The sequence below is a fragment of the Microtus ochrogaster genome, unplaced genomic scaffold (assembly GCF_000317375.1).
Source record: "Microtus ochrogaster isolate Prairie Vole_2 unplaced genomic scaffold, MicOch1.0 UNK9, whole genome shotgun sequence".
NCBI classification, from domain to species: Eukaryota; Metazoa; Chordata; class Mammalia; order Rodentia; family Cricetidae; genus Microtus; species Microtus ochrogaster.
The window spans coordinates 6,739,732-6,761,849 of NW_004949107.1; the positions used below are offsets into that span (position 1 = coordinate 6,739,732).

The 22,118-nt window shown below is 44.5% G+C and overlaps 1 protein-coding gene across 1 annotated transcript in view; it reads left to right on the plus strand.

Moving 5' to 3' along the window:
- Nucleotides 1-22,118, plus strand: part of Sertad2 (SERTA domain containing 2) — a 113,883-nt gene that overhangs the window by 57,771 nt on the left and 33,994 nt on the right. The gene's annotated exons all lie outside the window — the stretch shown is intronic.

Consider the following 22,118-nt stretch of genomic DNA (forward strand, 5'->3'; position numbering starts at 1 on the left):
CCTGATGAAGGTTAATATTCAGGGGGATGCCTATATGTTTGTCTTTGGATTCACCTTCTTATTTAGCTTCTCTAGGATTGCAAATTGTAAGCTCACTGGAGGACTTCGTTTTTAAAGAAGTGTTTTCTATCCGTTACTTTCAAACATTGCAGATTGTAAGCACAGAACAGTTACCCCATCCGTGCTTGTCATCTTCCAGGGTCTAGAATCTGTTTGGTTACAGTGTTATTGAAGGTAGGATTACCAAAGTGTTCTCTTGTTCTCACGTTTGAAGTTCACCTGCATCCTAATTAGTTTTACAGATATTAGTCCTGAATATTCTTTCCCATTTATCCCAGTGGCAAGCTCTCAACCATTTCAGATTTAGACGGTCGTAAAGTAAATCCTATCAGACCTGTAAAACACCGTCAATAACAGGAAAAATTGCCACAAATAGTCCAGTCAAGTTTAAAAGTTTACTATATAAAAGTCTTTATTAAGGGATTAGTAGAGGCTACAGATGGGAAAATAACTTGGAAACATTTAGCTGACTGTGGACTAGTATTTAGGATATGTAAAGAATTGGCGCACGCCTTTAATCCCAGCACAGGCAGAGGCAGGTGGATCTCTGTGAGTTCAAGACCAGCCTGGTCTACAGGGTTACAGAACAGCCAGAGCTACACAGAGAAACCCTGTCTTGTAAGAAACAGAACCAACTAAACAAATGAACAAAAAAGAATTGTCAAAATTCAGCACTGGGGATGGGGGATGTAGTCCAATGGTAGAACTCTTAGCATGAATTTTTTGTGTTCCCACCTGAAACATAAAAGCAAAACAAAACTAAACTGTTTTTAAAAACTAATTAAAATATGATAAAAGTCATGAAGAGAGACACTTTATTAAAGATACTGTACATTGGGCTGGAGAGATGGCTCAGAGGGTAAGAGCACTGGCTGCTCTTCCGGAGGTCCCGAGTTCAATTCCCAGCAACCACTTGGTGGCTCACCACCATCTGTAATGAGACCGGGTGCCTTCCTTGCCAGCAGTACATTGTATGCTTAATAAATAAATCTTAAAAAAAAAGATACTGTGCATAACCCCAGTAGGAAAATACAAATGAAGATGCGGTGTGTGTATACATATGTATGTATGTATGTAATTAATATGTGTGTAATGTATTATATAATAGACTGATATATATGTTAGTCAGAGTTTTCATGGTTGTGACATGGCCCGAGGAAAGAACTTGAGGCGGCTGTAAAGGATTCAGCCTGGCCACTCCTCTGCTGTGTATGAGCTGTGGTGAATCGAGCATCGTGGAGAGAGGTTTGTGCCTTGTGTTGGTCCCAAAGCTGAGAGAAAGAAGAGCCAGGAGTAGTATATACCACTCAAGGGAAGACCCCATGACTGCGTCCTCCAAATAGATCCCATCTCCAGAAGTTTTTCACTTCCCTGTATCGCCATCAAATGATGACCACTACTTAGGGAAGAGCCCTCCCGACCCAGTCACCCCTTGTTAATTGGATCCACCACTTAGAAATCACTCCTTTGGCACTTGAACTTTTTACTGTAGGCTAGGAAAATGGCTAAGATAGAGAACTGTGAAAGTGGTGACTGCTGGATGCAGAGAAACTGTCACAGACATCGGGCGGCTAGGCCATGTAGGATGTGGAAGACACCTTAGCAGAGATCCTTTTTTTTCTTTTCTTTTCTTTCTTTCTTTATTTATTAAAGATTTCTGCCTCCTCCCCGCCACCACCTCCCATTTCCCTCCCCCTCCCCCAATCAAGTCCCCCTCTCTCATCAGCCCGAAGAGCAATCAGGGTTCCCTGCCCTGTGGGAAGTCTAAGGACCACCCACCTCCATCCAGGTCTAGTAAGGTGAGCATCCAAACTGCCTAGGCTCCCACAAAGCCAGTATGTGCAGTATGATCAAAAACCCATTGCCATTGTTCTTGAGTTCTCAGTAGTCTTCATTGTCCGCTATGTTCAGCGAGTCCGGTTTTATCCCAGGCTTTTTCAGACCCAGGCCAGCTGGCCTTGGTGAGTTCCTGATAGAACATCCCCATTATCTCAGTGTGTGGGTGCACCCCTAGCGGTCCTGAGTTCCTTACTCGTGCTCTCTCTCCTTCTGCAGAGCATCCTTTTATGTGTGTGTTTCTTTGCTTGTTTTTCGAGGCAGGGTTTCCATGTGTAGCTTTGGAGCCTGTCCTGAAACTCACTGTGTAGACCAGGCTGGCCTTGAACTCACAGAGATCAGCTCTGCCTAGCCCGCAGATTATTTTTTTAAACACACTAAATATGCCACTGCCACACAACCCAGTAGTTGCACACTGGGGCATTTATTCCAGAGAAACAAAAGCTTAACATCCTACAAAAACCCACATACAGACTCCACAGTGACTTGCTAATATTCCCAGACTAAAAACATTCCAGAATCTCCTCAGTGAATAAATAATCAAAGCTTGGTTCATTTAGTACTAGTCAGCAATGGAAAGGAACTAGCTAACGACTCAGGCCACAACTGGATGAGCCATGCTGAATGAAACAAGCCAATTCAGAGAAGTTCATACCATATTATTTCATGTATATAAAATTTTTAAAAGTTATTTTGACTTTGTGTTTATTGGTGTTTGGCCACGGGTGTCAGTTCCCCTGAAACGAGTCATAGACAGTTGCCAGCCGCCACACGGGCGCTGGGAATTGAGCCCGGGTCCTCTGAAGAGCAGTCAGTGCTCTTAACCGCTGAGCCATCTCTCCAGCCTGTATAACATATTTTAAATGACTGAATCGCAGAAATGGAATATCGACCAGATTCCAGGATTTATGGAAAGTATGAAAAAGGACAGTGGTTATGATTGTAAAATGGTCACCCAAGAGATTTATGTAACAGTAGCAAAGTTATGTATCTTATACCAGTGTCAAAATCCTATGCTATAGATGTACAAGTTGTTAATTACCACTGGAGGAATTGGTGAAGGATACTTTAGGTCTCTTAGATTGTTTCTTACAAGTGCACATAGAAATACAATCTCAAGATGAAATACAACTTAAAAATTATAAGCTCTTTAGAACTTCACTAGACTGTGGACTCTGAGGATGAGGTGGGGTGGGAGGTGAGTCCAGGGATCTGCGTTTTCCAGTAGCTAATTGAGTGAGTAGCAGATACCTGGAGAAGTTGACATGCCGCTTTGGGAGCAGAAGCAGGGGTCTTGATAGACCCATTCTAAAAGCCATGGCTGGCAGTAGGCCAGAACAGTGCCAATCCAGTCTGTGCCTGCTAGCCAGGTGGCAGTGTTTTTTAATCCCAGAGCTTGGGAGGCAGAGGCAGGGAGGATCTCTGAGTTTAAGGCCAACCTGGTCTACATAGTGAGTTCCAGGACAGCCAAGGCTACACAGAAAAACCCTCTCTTGAAAAACCAAAACAAAAAAAAGTCTGAGGGAGGGGCTGGAGAGATGGCACTTAACCCTGTCGAGGACCCCAGTCTGAGTTTTTTGTTTGTTTTTCAAGATGGGTTTTCTCTGTGTAAAAGTCCTGGCTGCTCTGAAGCCCTCTCTGAAGACCAGGCTGGCCTTGAACTCACAGAGATCGCCTGTGTTTGCCTCCGAAGTGCTGGGATCAAAGATGTGTACTGTCACTGCCCGGCCATGCCTATAGTTTAACTGAAGCAGAAAATAATAATCATAGTCCATTAAATTGTTATGAGATAATAGATATTTTGAGGAAAAAAATTAAAGCATTATTTAGGGGTTAAAGATAGAAACATTACTAAATAGCAAGTTTAAGTAGGGTTTGAAGACAGAGCGAGAACATTTATGCCAAGTCCTGAAGGAAATAAGGGAGATGGCCATTGTGATAGAACCTCAATTAAGAGAATATCATTGGTTACCATATTTAAGTTTGAGATACTAAAGGAATGTCCTCCAAGGGACATTGCTACCTATTTTAAATGTATAATGCATTTGCAGTTATGTAAGGGACAGTTATAGCATATTTGGCATAATAATGACCTGATTAAATATATAATGTTTTTGCGATTGAACATGGGAGAGTTTTATCATGTTTAGGCATGATTATGACCTGGTTATTGTTTTAATTTGGAAGTTAATCATGACATAAGGAGATAAGATTGTGCCAAGTTGACAAGGGGTGGACTTGTGATGGCTATTCTTGGTTGTCAGCTTGACTACGTCTGGAATGAACTACGGTACAGAAATGGAGGGCACAGTTGTGACGGTGTGAAAGGTTGCTTTTGCTTGGTTTGAAGTGGGCAAATCCACCTCTAGTCTGGACCTTTGAGGTAGTAAGATACGGAAGACACACCCTTCGTCTGGACCACACATTCTGCTAGAAGCCAATATAAGGTCATAGAAAAGGAAGCTTTTGCTCTTTGCCTGCTTACCCTGCCTTGCTAACACATCCATTCCTTCACTGGCACTGGAGCTTACTTCTTTGGGTTTCCAGCATATACTGAAGACCAACAGAGACATCCAACCTTATGGACTGAGCAGCTACTGCTACTGCGTGCTTGGACTTCTCATTCATAGCCAGCCATTGTTGGATTAGCTGGACTGAGGCCTGTAGGTCATTCCAATAAATCTCCTTTATTAAAAATACACACACACACACATATATTAATATATCATTCTGAAAGTTCTGTTACTCTAGAGAACTATAACATAGCTATGACCAGTATAGTTCTGAAGGAAGAAAGCTCCCATATAAACTTTCAAGAACTAGCAAAGGAAAGAAGGTGTTGGTAGAATGAAGATGAATAAGGAGAGCAATTTGTGATGGGGTTCTAGGGAACACTAAGAGTGGAGAAGGTGCTGGGCAGTGGTGGCGCACACCTTTAATCCCAGCACTTAGGAGGAGGCAGAGGCAGGCAGATCTCTGAGTTCGAGGCCAGCCTGGTTCCAGGACAGGCTCCAAAGCTTTAGAGAAACTGTCTCAGAAGGGGGAAAAAAGGAGTGGAGAAGGTGTTGAACCCTTTGTCTTTTACTGATTGAAATGGGAGGTCACTGTTGGATTCTGAGTAGAAGAATGCCATGACCCAGCCTAAACTTTTAAAAGGCAATTCTGGGAGGCTGGAGAGATGGCTCAACATCTGAGAGCCTTGGCTGTTCTAGCAGAGGATTTGGGCTCCCAGAACAACATGGTGCTTCCCAACTATCCCAAACTCCAGTTCCAAGGGATCCAATACCTTCTTTGACCTCCAAGGGCAGCAGACATACATGGTGCACATGCCATCATGAAGGCAAAACACTTCAACACATGAAATCTGAAAAGAAAAAGAAAAATAATCAGTGGTTATGTTGAGATGAGGCAGTTGAGGACCATGGTAAGGAGGTGGAGAGAGAACAACCCAGGCTGGAGAAAGCTTTGCAGTTGGGATTGCATACTGCTCTTGCGGAGAACCCGAGTTTGATTTCCAGCACCCCAAATGTGTGGCTCTATCCCCAGAGGATCTGAACCCTCGTCTGGCATCTGTGGGCATCTGCATTCACGTGTACGCTCGCACACATACACATAAATAAAATAAGATGAAACTTAGGGGACAAGGGAAAGCATAACCTTCAGAAGCTTTGTCAGTTCTCCTGAGGTGACAGTGATTCAGAGAGGTCAGGTGGTACTAGAGTCATGGTTGTTCAGGCTGTTGTTTTGTGTGTTGTGGTTGTGGGCTGGAGGTTGGGCCTTGTACATGCTAAAGAAGCCCTCTACCCCTCATCTGCCTCCCAGGCCTGGGTTGGATGGATAGGTAGGTGGGTGGGAGGGTGGATGGATGGATGGATAGATGGGTGTGTGTGTGTGTGTGTTTGTGTGTGTGTGTGTGTGTGTGTGTGTGTGTGTGTGTGTGTGTGTGTGTGTGTGTGTGTGAGTGAGTGTGTGAATGGATGGATGGGTGGAAGGATAGATGGGTAGGTAGGTGGGTGGGTGAGAGATTGAGAACAGGCTATCCTGTCGGATTGGAAGAGGAAAATGATGGCAGCTCCAAGGCTTTCAGAGCTGGGGATTTGTGTAAGTGTTGCCATTAGCGGAGAAGGAATAAGCAGCAACAGTGCAGCTCTGAGGGGAAGGGGGGGCAGAATGTTGAATTCTAGATGTCCACATTTCCATCTGGAAATTCAAGTCTGGAGATACACATTTGAGAGCTGCACTTAAGATGATGCAGCTAGATAAATGAAGTTTAGGGAAGAGACCCAAGAACTGAGCCCCTGGGACAGGTTCAGAGGCTGGAGAAAGGGAAAGGCCTGCTGGGAGAGACTGGGAAGTGTGGGCCTGTGTAGGGAAGTGGCTGGTGGTCTCCAGAACAGAGGGGCACTTTGCTCAGTGCTCTGAAATGCTCCATTACAAGGACAGAATGAAGCGTCAAAGGATTTGGTTTTGGTTCCTGAGAAAGGGAAGCGTAGCATTAAAATATAATCCAACAGGTCCATTCCATTTCTAGGTTTATTTCGTCCAGAAGGGGAGGAGAAGAGTTCACACCCATGTGTACATGAAAGTATCTGTAGCCACATCGTTCTCACTAACCAGAAGGTAGAAACCCCAAATCTTCATCCAGAATTGAGTACAATATAAGATGGGGGCGGGGGGATTTCTAGACCTGATGTTGTATACTCATAATCCTAAAGTTTAGAGGACTGGGGCAGGGGGACCACCAGGAGTTTGAGTCCAGCCTGGGTTACAAAATACAAACAGAAAAAAAATAATAGCAAAACCTTTATGAATCTGAAAAACATACCAAGTGAGAGAAACCAGACATAAGAGGACAAATATTATGTGTTGGCATGTGAGGTGCCCAAAATGAGCCCATGGAGATAGAGTTAAGTAAAACAGGCTGCCAGAAGCTGGGGCAAGACAGGAGAGAGAATAATTGTTCAATCTGTATAGACTTTCTCTTGAGTTCATAAAAAAAAAAAAAAGTTCCAGGAACGGACAATGTAACATTCACTGTATACTAGTGTACAAGAAATTTCTGCTACTGAATTATATACTGACAAAAAGCTTGAAATAGTACGTGCAATTTCTACAGTTTTTTTTTAAGTGTAGGGCTGGACTGAGGGTATAGTCCAGCAGTAGAGCACTTGAATAACATGCTCCAAGGATCTGGGTTCGATCCCCAGTGCATATTTAAAAAGCATAAGGAAGCTGCTGGGGATGGTGGTGCATGCCTTTAATCCCGTCATTTCTGTTCTAGGTTGGCTTTAGGCTTGAATCCCTTTGTAGGTTCTTTAATACACGTTTTTTTTGCACTCCTTTGTAGTTCATATTGTAGTCATCACAATTAAAGAGAATAATGTCCCTGTGTACAGGCCATTATCATCGGGAGACCGGGAGAGAGCCATTTATTACAGCGTGAGCCAACTAAAGTGTTAGAAGGCCTTGAACTTGAGATATTCTTGTCTCTGCTTCCTCGGGGTTATATTGTAGAGTTGTTATGCTCACACGAGCATATCGTTTAAATACTATATTTTAAAATAATGTGTGTGTACACTAAGGAAAACTATTCTCTCAAATACTGTTTTTTGAATATAATGTCTCGAGTGCACTTCAGTAATTTTCCTGCTAAAACAGCATTTCTGCTAATGCCACAGAGCCGGTAGGGAGAATTCTCGAGGACTGGGGGTTTGTGGCGCAGCCTGTTTAACAACCGTGACAACTCAAGAATTGTAAGCAGCCTCGCCTCCGTGTCTGGGATCCGTCGGCAGCATTGTGTCTACTGGCAAACCCTTCGACATTCTGCTTCAGCCAAAGCCGTGCCGGTGACGGTCTGGGAAGTGTTTACGAATGTTTTCAGGTCTTGGTAGTATCTGTATTTAAAACAGCGTTCCTTTCAAAAGCCACCGTTCTAAAAAAAAAGAAAAGAAAAAAGAAAAAGTAGCAAATTTGAAATAAAATAGCATGAGTAAAACCCTTCTCAGTCTTGATGAAACAAAGGCTGGGTGTTGCCGCGGCCCGGGAGCGAGCTCTCACTGCTTTGTGGGATTGCAGAGGTGAATTTCGATGGCTGGAAGATAGATGGATGCCAGATGCAGTTTGACATAGATTCGGGCAGCTGCTCCCAGGCTAGGTTTCATTAGCTGGTAAGTGCGCCAGCAGACGCAGCCGTGTGGGGCCCCACATGCCAAAAGGACAGGGAGAGCAGCGGAGCAATACAATATTCACTAAGTGATTTTAATCTCGGAGATTGAGTGTCGCCCAATCAGTTTCCAGGTTATAGAAAACAATGCATTTGAAGCCGTTCGAGGGCCCAGGTCTTTGTCCACTTGGGGAGGAAAAAAATTTCCTCCTCTTTTGTTTGTTAGTTTTAAAACAACAATCTCAAAAAAGTTCATTAAACCCATACAGGCAATTAAAAATCATGCCAAGCGGAGCGGTGATGGCACACACCTTTCATCCCAGCACTTCGGAGGCAGAGGCAGGCGGATCTCTGTGAGTTCGAAGCCAGCCCGGTCTACAGAGTGAGTTACAGGACAGTCAGGGCGGTTACACAGAGAAACCTTGTCTTGAAAAAAAAAAAATCCTGTCAAATTCCCTAGCACACACACCCTTCCTAAAAATTATCACAGCAAGGCAGATAGTCCTCAATAAAGGGGCCAGTGAGTCTGCTTAAGTGAAAGTCTTAGATGAAGCCCTCAGGCCTCTGCCAGCCTCCAGGTTGTCCCCTGCTATCCCTGTCAAATCCATTCTCTAAAGCAAACAACAGTAACGAAACAAGTCTACACAGAGAAAGCTTATGTGTTTTTGAGACCATGTGGTCTGCATAGGTCGTGTTGAAAACTACATACCCGGCCACATACAGCGAACTTAAAGTTCTAATGAAAGGTTTTTGCTGTAGCTACTAGTGGGGTTATCAGTCATTATGACACTGACTCCAGGTAGCAGGCTGAAGTTCGGTGCCCCTGTTTTGTTGTCCGAAGAAGGGAGCCTTTATTTAGTGTATCTTTAAAAACTCCTTTCGAAAAGGAGGGCTGTGACCTATTGTATCAGTGGTGCAACCATTTCACGTAGGGTAACTGTATTCAATGCCTATTGGTTTGACAGGTACATGTTTGAGAACCCAGCCTGTAGCAGCTCCCGCTTTTCTTCCAGTCTTAGGAACGCCTCGCGCATCATGGCTCTGAGGCATTACGGAGTGCTTTTCTTCAAATCTCTGTGCTCAGCTATGACATAAGTGGGACTTGTTCTTGGAGAAGAATAACTTCTATTCTTCAGGTTTCTTATTAGTATTTTACCTAGTAATCTATTTTTTTAGTCTATAAAATGGTTAAAGTTTTGGGAATAAACTGAGATAGAAAGCCTATATGTTCAAGAATAAATTATAATGTTAATGAATAGCTAGCTACATGATGCCCTTCCCAGTTTGCATGCATTCTGGGATTAATTGTGTTATATTGCCTACGAGGTCTCTGAAGTTTAATTTTTTTCAGAGCAAAGCTCTCATCTGTGAATTTATACCTGAATTAAAAGGAATAATATTTGAGCTTGAGAGATGGCTTGCCAGTTAGAGTCTTGGCTGCTCCTCCAGAGGACCAGGTTAGTTTCTCAGCACCCACATGAAAATTCACAACCATCTGTGACCCCAGGTTCAGGGGTTCTGATGCCTTCTGACCTCTGAAGGAACCAGGCACACACATAGTGCTGATGTACATGGGCAAAACACTCATATACATAAAAATCAATAAACATTTAAAGAATAAAGGGAGTAATATCTTAGGCGATGAGGCTTTACTTCATCTGAATCTTAGTGAGTTACTTTATGGCCATCAAAGCCCCACCCCCCATTTTCTTCCTGCTAGCTCCCCTCTCTTCCTCTGGGATTCTAGCACTGTCGGCAGCTTCACTAGGTGACCCTAAGATCCCCGACTCCCGTGTACATGGTATTCAACAAGGCTTTGTATGCAGACTGCTTGGGTACAGAGGGATTGGGCTCACGGAAGTGCTGTGCTCACACACTCTCTCAGACGGCATTTCTCTTTGCAGACAGTCCAGCCTGTCTCAGTTCTCGGGCTTTCGTATTTACTCTCACCCACTTTACTTCCGCTTTGCCCTGTGTGTGATCTGACCCTTCTCCTCCTTAGACGTGAGAAGACAGAGCTGGTGGTGAGAACAGCATAGGAGTCCTTCACCTCAGAGCTGTCCCCGCCCAGCCAGAGGCTAAGCTGTCCCCTCACAGGGTGTCCTGAAAGAGCGGGAACAGCGGGTGTTGTGTTTAGCTCTCAGCACAGGACTCTTTCAGTATTTCTGTGTTCTACATGTCTTCCTCTTACACAGATATCCTCGGGAAATTTAGCATCTATTGTTATGAGAAAAGTTAGTGTGCCCAGAGAACCCTGGAGAACCTTGGAGGAAGGAGCCAGTGAATGAACCCAAGTAGCCGGTGTGGTCGTTACTGTTAACTACAAACCAATCAAAGCCACTTTTTCCTTTGACACTTCACTTCATTTTCCTCCTCAGTGAAACCATGCATGTAAGCATCCTGGTTCAATGACTTCTTTTATGTGTGTCGTGTCTCTTTAGTTTGTCCTTTGTGGTTTTGTTTATGGTGCAGGGGATTGAACTCACACGTGTCAAGTCTGCTCTAACACCGATCTGTATCACAGCCTTCCCTAAATTTAAAGGGGAAACTGATTTTATTTGGGTAGTATTGTGCTAGGGTAAAAAAACTGTTGATGTGTTAAATTTGCATAACCGAACTGTTTGTAGTCATGCTGTTCTGGCCTGAGAGGCATGAATAGGAGTTCCTAAGGAGGATTTATGTGATATATATATATATAAAATTATGTTTATATTATAAATATAAAATGTAAAATATATATTATATATGCTATATAAATATCAGCTTGTATTTTTTGTAAAAGCACAAAGCCTCAAAAGACATTTCTAACTTTATTCTTTTTTTTTTTTTTTTTTTTTTTTTGGTTTTTCGAGACAGGGTTTCTCTGTGGCTTTGGAGCCTGTCCTGGAACTAGCTCTGTAGACCAGGCTGGTCTCGAACTCACAGAGATCCGCCTGCCTCTGCCATATTTATTGTATTATATTATATACTATATAATACTTACTATATTTATGAATATATATTCTTATATATATTTACTCACATAGACTGTAGATAAAATGGCTAATGGATAGCAGCCTCTGGGGACACTGAGAACCTGAGGATGTACTTTTTTACCGTCTTTCTAGTCCTTAACCTTCTAACCTCGAGGTCATTTAAGCTGGTGATTGTCAGTGTCTGAAGCCCCTAGCCTCTGAACCTGGGGTCAGAAAACTCTCCGTGTCTGTGATTAGCACCAGCGTAATGGGGCCAGAAGGATGGGTCCGTCTGCTCCAAGCAGGGCCAAAGCTCTCTCTATTTTGTGTGTGTTCTCTGCTCTCAGGGCTCACTCACCAAGCTCCTATTGTACTCTGTTTCTTGATGGTTTTTCGAGACAGCGTTTCTCTGTGTAGCCCCGGCTGTCCTGGAACTCGCTGTGTAGACCAGGCTGGCCTTGAACTCACATATCCGCCTGCTTCTGCCTCCTGAGTGTTGAGGTTAAAGGAGTGCACCACCGTTTCTGGGCTCCTGCGTTTTCAAGCCATTGAAGAACGTAGCTGATCCTTCCTGGTCTTTGTTGTGTTTTCTTCTTACAGTATAATCAAGGATAAGGACAGTCAAGGATGTGGCAGCAGCTGACATGGTGGCTCATGTCTGTCGTCCCCGCATATGGAAGGTATAGAAAGTGGGCCAACAGTTCAAGTCATAGCAAAGGTAGTGAGTTATACTGATGAGACCTCCTCTAAAAACAACAAACCCGTGCAGACTCAACCAAAACAACACACCAGTTGAGAGTCTTACCCTTCGCTCTTGGTGGTTTGTGAGACAGTCTGGGTTAAGCTTTGCGTAGGACCTTACAATTATATTACCTTATGTACATTGTATACATTAGTACATTCAGATAATGTTAGACAAAAATAGTGGAACTGGTTTTGATATTGAATCGCAGTGGCAGGGGGCGGTTGAATGCTAGTCAGCTAAGAAGATTTTTCAGTGAAAGTAGCTTTTTCCTGTTCTCTAGGCTGACCTAGTACAGGGATGGAGTTGCATCTCCTCTCTAAGGCACCATAGCATTGTCACAGACCCCTACATAAGATCTGTCACAGTGCAGTGCTGACTAAGCCTGCTGGAGATAGGTAGCTGGCTTCTCCAACTCCAGAGGCCACAGGCATGGTGGGGGTCTGTTGTAGCCTCCACCATTGGTCCTCATTTTCCATAAGCAATCCGTTGTCCTCAGCAACAACACTAGACTCTGACTGTGTGGCTCCTCCCCTCCACCTCCTTTTTGAGGCGTGGTCTTGCTATGTGACCTAGCCTGTCTTCTGCCTAAGCTGCTGCTGAGTGTGCTGTTATAGCTAGCCTCTGCTTGAGCTCCCGATGGTGCCCCCATAGCTAGCCTCTATCCATTTTTACAGACGAGGAGACTAAGGCCAGTGCCGGATCAAGCTAGGCTAGAACTTGAAACCCGGTGTGTCCCAGGAATGTTTGACATCAAAGTCAGTGTTCTTAGAAATGTCAAACATATTGACAATAGCTTGCTCTAAATGACACTTCATTACAAATAATCTCAAAATGCTCTATACGGTTTTCCTACAAAAGAACCGGAATCTAATGGCATAACAGTGGCCAACCTCGTGAGGAGCTTCTGTGGAGACAGTCACGAAGTCAGGATGATGTCTGACTCAAGGTGCCTCAGCTGTGCAGTGTCGTACTGTCTGGGGTGGCTGCTGCGGCGTCATATGCAGCACCCCTTGTGTGGTGGGGGCAGAGGAGGGTGAGCGAACGTCAGGCAGAGCAGCTTCGTGCCCCACCCGCTGGCTCATCGTGGCATTTTAGGCTGTGTGTGTCATCGGCCTATGTGGGCTGGAGCAGCACGGAAGCACGCATAGTAGCAGTATCTGGAAATATAAATACCAGTGAAAAAGCATTGTGTTACCTGTGGCCCTCCATAGAGCACCGGTGCTTGTGAAATCTTGTACTTTGGGGGCTTTCTGTCTTTCTAGATAATGCTTTCACTAGCTGAAACCAACTTAACGTTTTCTATTTCAGTGTCTAAGATTCAGTTGTAAAATTTCACTCGAAGCTAAAGCTGTTTATAGAAGCTAGCTGGTGTGTGGGCATACTAAAAAGAAAAAGACAGGCTATATTTAAAAGAAGATATGTTAAAAGTTTTTTTGATCCGCCACTAGGTAGGCAGACAGACAGATCCCCACATAGTTCTCATCGGAGGTCGTTTTTAGAAAGTGCTTCGGCAAAGAGCCTCTCACTCAACATTAGCCAGAGTAGCAGTGCGGATTCCCAGGATGGTGCCCAGACTGAGGGGCTTCCCGAGCCAGTTCTCCAAGTGCACAGCAGAGCAGCTGCTGGCTCTTGCAGACCGCTCTGTAATCGGGGCTCGCTATGTAACCTTAAGGGCAGTCGCCAGTTTTAGAGGGTGTGGCACAGCTGGACTGTCACCATCCTCGCCCAGGGGATGGCAGTGTCACAGTGGTTTCCTGACAGCACAGATTTACCGAGGTCTTAGGGTGTCGGAAAGCTGCTTATGCATCAGCAGAACATGTGTAGATTTGCAGCCATAGCTCGTGCAGGAACTTCTGTTTACATAGCACACTGATGTTCTATAGAGACCTTAACTTTTTCTCTAGGTGTATCACACTTGCTTGACGCACGGAGGTCCTATGAAAATCTTACTTTATACAGTTGTTGCTGTGCTCAGCGTTATTACGTACTTTGCATACGCAGTGTTGACATTTCCTTTTCTCATGACTGGGAACCATTAGAGTGCTAAGGTATTCAGTTGAAATAAGAGCTTTAGATCATCCCAAATCAGGACATAAAAAAAAAAAAAAATCAGTGATCAGTGTTTTTAAAACCCTCCTTGTAGTTAGCTGTTTTTTTCATTTTTTTCTTTCTTGCCTATTTCATTCTCCCTTTTAAACCTCCATTTACAGTCTTTGGTTTAAGGGCGAAAGCCAAATATATAGAAAATTAAAAGCCGGACGATAGGGGCACACGTCTTTAATCCCAGCACTTGGGAGGAGAGGCTAGTGGATCTCTGAGTTAGAGGTCAGCCTGGTCTGCATGGTCGGCAATGTGAGTTCCAGGACAATCAGGGCTACATGGAGAAACCCTGTCATGAGAGAGAGAGAGAGAGAGAGAGAGAGAGAGAGAGAGAGAGAGAGGGAGAGAGAGAGGAGAATGCACGTTACTGTGTGTGTTGGTGCGCAGGCTCTGTGGTGCTCTTCCTTCTCAAGAGTATAGCTTCGCTTGGTTTATAAATCCTGAAAAGCTGGAGTCTTACTGTTTTGTCTACCACCACCGTTTCTTAATGGCCTCAGTTCCCTTTAATGATCAACTGTAATACGAAGCCTTTGTAAAATGCCTCCACATTCATTACTTTACCTTGGCCGGGCAGTGGTGGCGCACGCCTTTAATCCCAGCACTGGGAGGCAGAGGCAGGCGGATCTCTGTGAGTTCAAGGCCAGACCTGGTCTACAGAGCTAGTTCTAGGACTGGCTCCTTAGCTACTGAGAAACCCTGTCTTGAAAAACCAATGAATAAATAAATACCCTCCAAACATTCCTTTCCTTGATCTCTCATGATCCTGAGAGATTGGTGGTACATTTATTATATTTTTTGGATAAGAAAACTAAGGCATAATAAATCTTAGAGGTTACAAATCTCCTAGGGAGGTTTGCCCACCCATATCTGCCTAATGCCTATACCTCAATATCCCAGTTCCATGAGTCTGAGCAGGATACAGAAGGATATGTTTTCGAGAAAGAAAATTATCACTTTCTCAGACATTCCTTCTGCATTTTTTCTGTGGTCCACCTCTGCTCCCACCTGTAGTCACAAACTAAGCTTTGATGACCAGTGTGTGGTTTACTGTGCTGCCTCCACCTGTATGTTACAGGAAACCCAACCAATGGTGCCTTGGACCTAAGATTCCGTGGTCCCATAATTGGCTGGTGTGACGGTTGCAGGAATGCTGTACATGGGGAAAGAGACTTACTGTGCTTAGGTTCCAGTTCTTGCGACAGGGCACTGCTCCGGATTATCTAGCTGTGCATTTGTGATCGGGAGAGTACTTGGAAGGAGGAGGCAGGAGGACAAAGGCAGAGGAAATGAGGAAGCAAATGCTGTTTGGAATGATGTGTTTTGAAGCTGCAGGAAGTAGACAGAAACCTGGGAATGTGGGCAGCCCCTCGAAGTTAGAAAGGACAAGGAAATAGAAGAAACATTTTGATTTTAGACTTCTGGCCTCCAGAACTAAAGAGAGTAAGTTTGTATTAGGATGGCCAGATCCTATATTGAGAACACATAGCTGGGTGACTGGTTGTTGCAATAATCGCTTCACGTCTGACTTGGTAAAAGGCACTCACTGGTTGCATTGGGTTACAGGGTCCTCCGCAGCCTGCCCTGCTCTTCCCATATTAACCCAACCCAGCACCCTCAGTTCTACCTCCTCATCCTCCTACCCACAAGGCCTGCTTGCATTGCTGCCCTCTCTTCAGCAAGCCCTCTGCCTGAGAGGTGCTGCCTCATTTCCTGCAGGCCCTGACTCAAATGCTGTCTGTTCAGCCTTATTCTGTCTTTCTCATGTTCCTGGCTTCTGTGACCTAGGACATTCGGTGGGTATTAAATCCGTATTTGTTGAGTATATGCAGAGCTCTGATTAATTTAGTAGGACAAATGGCTAGAAGTGAATTCCCCGCATTACAGATAGGAACATTTAAAAAGGTTCTTGGAACACGTGACTAAAACCCTGTTCTGCCCGAGGTCAAATCAATTCATATCCCATCAGCAACTATGAGACAACCCTGTCCACTTCATACTCATCCGTTATAAACAACTCCAGCCGGCTTGGTACATGGAAATTCTATTTCTTTTATATTTATTGGGCTTTTATTAGGTGAATTTGTATTTTTATGGTATTTATTAGCTTCTGTCTTTTGCCCATTCTTCTAATGGCAATCTGATTTCAATGTTTCTCTAGTTTAATGCTGATGTTTTCCTAACTGATTTGTAGACTCTAATGGTTGGTCTGTTGCAAATATTTTTCCTAGTTTCCTATTTTTTTTCAATTTTTCATATGTATTCAATTTTTTAAAATGTAGTCACTTTATGTTTTCCCCTTATTTATTTGGAAAGCTCTTGTCTAGTTCTGAAATCAACTGTTCACCTGTGATTTCTTTCAACATTTTTTATGTTTGAGAATTTTTTTTTTTAAACAGGGTGTCTCTGTGTAACAGCCCTGTCTGTTCTGGAACTTGCTTAGTAGACCAGGCTGATCTTGAATTCAAACTCTCTGAGATTCACCTGCCTCTGCCTCCCGAATGCCGTGTGCCACTACCACCTAGCTATGTTTATGATTTTTAATGTTATTAGTTAATCTCTGGTGTGGTGCTTGGTGTGTGGAAGAGGAATGCCATGTTGTCTCCTCCCGTGACCACAGTGCATGTGCCTCAGTAACACCTTGAAACACTAAGCCTTCGTAGTTGGTGGGGCCGTTGCAAGTGCTCGGTTCAGATACATTCTCTTGTTTAAACCCCAGAACGCAACCTTTAATTATTATAGTTTTTAAATAGGGTTTGGACTCCTTTTCAAAAAGGTATTTTGAAGAGGCTGGAGAGATGAGGGCTCAGCATTTAGAGCACTTGTTGCTCTTGCAGAGGTCTTGGGTTCCAGTCCCTGAACCTGTATGATGGTTCATAACCATTGTTTTCTCCAGTTCTAGGGGATCCGATGCCTTCCTCTGACCTCTGTGGGCACCAGGCAGAAACATGGGCACACAGACATATACACAGGCCAGATGCTCATACACATAAAATAAAAATAAATAAATAAATCTAAAACAATTTTTTAAAAATTGGTGGCGCACGCCTTTAATCCCAGCACTCGGGAGGCAGAGGCAGGCGGATCTCTGTGAGTTTGAGACCAGCCTGGTCTACAGAGCTAGTTCCAGGACAGGCTCCAAAACCACAGAGAAACCCTGTCTCGAAAAAGCAAAAAAAAAAAAAAATTATTTTTAAGAGACTTGTAGCTGGGTGGTGGCGGCGCACGCCTTTAATCCCAGCACTCAGGAGACAGAGGCAAGCTGATCTCTGAGTTTGAGGCCAGCCTGGTTTAGAGAGAGAGTTCTAGCACAGCCAGAGCTACACAGAGAAACCGTGTCTAGAGAGGGGCAGGGGGGAAGACAGGTCTGTTGGCACACAACTTTAATCTTAGCACTCCAGAGGTAGAAGCAGGTGTATCTCTGTGAGTTTGATGCCAGCCTGGTCTACACAGTAAATTCCCAGGCCAGCCAGAGCTACATGGCTAAGACCCTGTCTCCAACACACACACACACGCACGCACGCACGCACACGCACGCATGCACGCGCACACACACACACACACGCACGCGCACACACACACACGCACGCGCACACACACCACACACATGCACGCACGTATGTATATATATATCTTCCCCCTCATCTCTTGGTTCTAAATAAATCCTAAGATAATTCTGTCAAGTTTAGGAGTAGTTACAGACTTACTGTCCTAAAATTAAAATCAAGTCTTGCCATTCTTCCATGGAAAATCTCTTCCTAACTTCTCCTGGTCTTCTAGGACCTGCCCCATTGGTCTCTTCCATTTTTGCATGGCCACTCCCCCCTGGAATTTAACCATGAGTACATGCCAGTGTCCTGCATTTTTTTCCACCTCCCTGTCTTTGCTTCAGCCACCCTATCTGCTTGAAGTGACCTTGTCTGACTGCCTAAAATCGATCACCATCTCTCGGTACCTACTTCCTCGTGGACCGGCTTTGTGCATGGTTCAGCCACCGTGTGACCCGCTGTGCCACGGTGGCTTAGTCTTTCCTCAGAGCTGTGTAGAAGCTTCTCTATTCCCAGGGTGTCAGGCATGCTAGGCAAGAGGTTTGGTTGTTTGGTTGGTTTTGTTTTTTGTTTGTTGGGGACTGGGTATCTGTGTTATAGCCCTAGCTTTCCTGGAACTCATTCCAGAGCAGACCGACCTGGAACTCAGACATCCTCCTGCCTCAACCTCCTGAGTGCTGGGATTAAAGACATAATCTTTATCACCACCACCACTGCCGGCTAGGCAGAGGTTTTTGTACTGAGTATACCTTCAGTCCTCGCCTTCATCTTGTATGTCTAGTATCTACCATGCTGCCATCAGACAGTCTGAGGAAAACATTCGACTAGAAACTCAAAAATAGGCTGTGGCAGCAACTGCTGTGAAAGATAAGTTAGGGACTTGAATCGGGTTGTGATGGCAGAACTAGGATGTCTGGAAGATGGCAAGAGAACAGCTTTGCACCTCGAGCCTTTGAGTGAGAGACCGATTCTCCGAAGCCCGTTTCCAACCCAGACACGGAATGGGTATTTAAGAAGGGTGTGGCTAGGTCAGCTTTATTTATAACGTTTCTTTATTTGGGAATGGGGACAAGGCAGGTGTTCGCATGGGGTGTGTGTGTGGAGGTCAGAGGATAGCTTGTAGGGTTCCAGGGATTGGACTGAGGTCATCAGGCACCAAGTCACCTCACCATCTCCTGGACCAGTTCTAGTTGTGCTGTGAGCCAGAGATCCCTTTATGATAACCAGCAGAGATATCCGATCTGCAAGGGGCTATAAATAGGCTAATTATATACAGCTACTGTTGACAGGAGCACTTGGATTAGAAGAGAAACATAATTATTAAGAATTAGGTTAACAGACATACGCCAGGAGTGACCCTGATTTGAACTGGGATGTATATATATGAAAGGTCAAACCTAAAGCTGAGGGATAAGTTATTATGTAGGTGTCCTGAGAATGAGCACAGTTGCCTGCTGAGGGTTTACAGGATGAGAATAAGAAAAAAGCAGGCAAAGACAAAACCCTAGCAAATACGTTTATTAGTTATCAACTGGGAAAAGTTTCCTCGATATTCTTATGCCCAGATTTTCCTTATACTCGAGTATCCCGACCAGTCATCCCTATGGCACACTCCCCCCCCCCCCCCCTCGCAGTGCATGCTTCCCTTTGACCCCGGACTGCAGTCAGAGAGTTTTGTTTCAGTTCTAGGCACTGTGGGTAGCTCTGTGGAAGAACACTTGCCCAGTTGCATAGTGGCCTTGCTTTGATCCGCAGCTTAGGGGCAAAGGTCTAGAGCTGCAGGTTTATGACGAACCTGGAGGAAGAGGAAGGAGCGAGGCAAACCTCTGGTGGGCAGAAGGGGAAAGAGCTGGGAGAACCCCATGGGAAGTGGGCAGTAACAGCAGGGGCTACCTATACTGCAGGTGACAAGAAATGTCACTTGGCCGTGGCATTTAGATGACCCTGTTTCTGGAGTGGCTAGTACAGTTGTCTTGGAGCAGGAGTCAAAGCTGTGAAGAGTAAAGACAGGAAGAGCCATCTCTGCCCGCTGCGGTACAGCACTAAGGTGGAAGAGAATTCCTCCTGGTTTTAAGTGAAGATAGAGCTCGTTGGCTCTGTGGCTTGTTGACTGCTAGAAGGGACAAGTAGAGAAGCAGGGGATGTAGGAAATGCAGTCTGCAGTCAGCTACCTGTCAGGAGTGCCTGCATCGTGGTTGAGCGCCACAGTTGATTCCAGTAGCAAGAGAAAAAGGAAAGCATGGTCTAGGTGTCTTTCTGTTTGGTTGACTTGAAATTGAAGTGTTTCCTCTTTCTCCTAAGACTTAAGCTGGACACCTTGGAAAAGAATATCAATGTGTTGTCTTGTTGCATTGCTGTTGAAATGCCATTGGTAAAATGTTGATAATTCATTAACCTAGATTTATTAAGAGGGATGGAAACAAACTGTTTAGGTGAGCACATTCCCTGAGGGGGGGAGGGGAGGGGTTTTGTTGTTTGTTGGTTGGTTGTTTTTTTAATCACTTTCTTCATCTGTAGGTCTAACTGGTTCTGAACTTATGATCCTTGTGCCTCAGTTACCCAGGCACTAGAATTACAAGTGTGTTTTAATTATGGCTCCTTTTTAAATTATTTATTTATATTTTATGCACATTGGTGTTTTTCCATGGGTGTTGGGTCCCCTGAAACTATAGTTATAAATAGTTGTGAGCTGCCATGTTGGCTCTGGGAAATGAACCCAGATCTTCTGGAAGAGCAGTCAGTGCTCTTAACTGATTGAGCCATGTCTCCAGCCCCCTAGTTATAGTTTCTATTTCTGTAACAAAACACCATTCATGACCAAAAAGCAGATTGGGGAGGAAAGGGTTTATTTGGCTTACACTTTCATATTGTAGTACATCTTTGGAGGAAGTCACGACAGGAACTCAAGCAGGGCAGAATCCTGGAGGTGGGAGCTGATGCAGAGGCCATGGAGGGTGCTGCTTACTGGCTTAGTTCCCATAACTTGCTCAGCCTACTTTCTTATAAAACCCAGGACCACCAGCCCAGGAATGGCATCATCCACAATGGTCTGGGCCCTTTCTCATCAATCATTAGTTAAGAAAATGCCCAAGCTGGGTGGTGGTGGCACACGCTCTTAATTCCATCCAGCACTCAGGAGGCAGAGAGACAGGCAGATCTCTATGAGTTTGAGGTCAGCCTTGTCTACAGAGAGAGTTCCAGGACAGGATCCAAAAGCTACAGAGATGAAGCTGGGTAGTGGTGGTGCACGCCTTTAATCCCAGCACTAGGGAGGCAGAGGCAGGCAGATCTCTGTGAGTTAAAGGCCAACCTGGTCTACAAGAGCTAGTTCCAGGACAGGCTCCAAAGCTACAGAGAAACCTTGTCTCGAAAAACAAAACAAACAAACAAAGCTACAGAGAAAATCTGTCTCAGAAAACAGAAAAGAAAGAAAGAAAGAAAGAAAGAAAGAAAGAAAGAAAGAAAGAAAGAAAGAAAGAAAGAAAGAAAAGAAAGAAAGAGAGAAAATGCCCTAGAGGCTTGTCTACAGCCCGGTTTTTCAGTGGAGATTTTCTCCTGTCTTATGACTCTAGTTTGGGTCAAGTTGACATAAGATTAACTAGCACAAAGTGTGTACCATCAGCGTGGTGAAAAAGTGGATTTTTTTCCCCCTTGAGATATGGTTTCTCTGTGTAGACCTGGCAGTCCTGAAACTCAGGCTGGCGTTGAACTCAAGAGATTCACCTTCCTCTGCCTCCCCAGTGCTGGGATTCAAGGCCTGTGCCACCACAGCCTAGCTGAAAAGGTGAATTTTTAAGGAAAAGAAAAAAAAAATTTTTTAGAAGCCCCATTAAAACAAAGCAACATGAGAATAAAAAGCTGCCCTGTTTTCTGGTCTGCTGTCTCACAGTGAGAAATTTTTATATTCACTTCCTCAGAGGGAAGAAAGCAAGGACACGAGCAAGAGAATCAGGTGTTCCGTAGCTCTGCAGAGGCCTCAACACTGAAAAGTAGAGAGTTCAGGCATAATGTGCCACGGACAAAAGGCTGTTGTGAGCTGTGTGCAGGAGTTGGTGAGAGCTTGTGTTCTGCCCTTTTTTTTCTGTGGGAGTTATTTCCTGTTGTTGACTAGAGTTCTTTATTTAGACCCACCTAGCTTCAGAGCGCCTGCTAGCTTGCAGAGGGAAGTGTGCACTTAGACAGTCTCTTTGAAAAAGACTTACACTGCTCATGCATTCGACAACATGATGTGCACAGACAGCAAGATCCTGTATCATCATGATCTTGTTTCCATTTAGAAACAGCAGCTTGGGTCTAGTGACATGCACCTGTAATCCCAGCTCCCCTAGAGTGGGAGGCAGCAGGATCGCGAGATTTGGACCAGCCTGTACAATTTAGCAAGGCTGTCCTCGATACTAAAATTTAAAAGATAGTGAGTGACAGAGATACAGCCTGAAGTGAGGTGCTTGCCTGGCATTGGTATGACCCATAGTCCAACTGCAGTATCACAAAGTAAATAAATAAATAGATAGCATACCTTTAATCCCAGCACTTGGGAGGCAGAGGCCTCTGGACTTCTATGAGTTCAAGGCCAGCCTGGTCTACAAAAGCTAGTTCCAGGACAGGCTCCAAAGCCACAGAGAAACCCTGTCTCAAGAAACCAAATAGATAGATAGGTAGGTAGGTAGGTAGATAGATAGATAGATAGATAGATAGATAGATAGATAGATAGATAG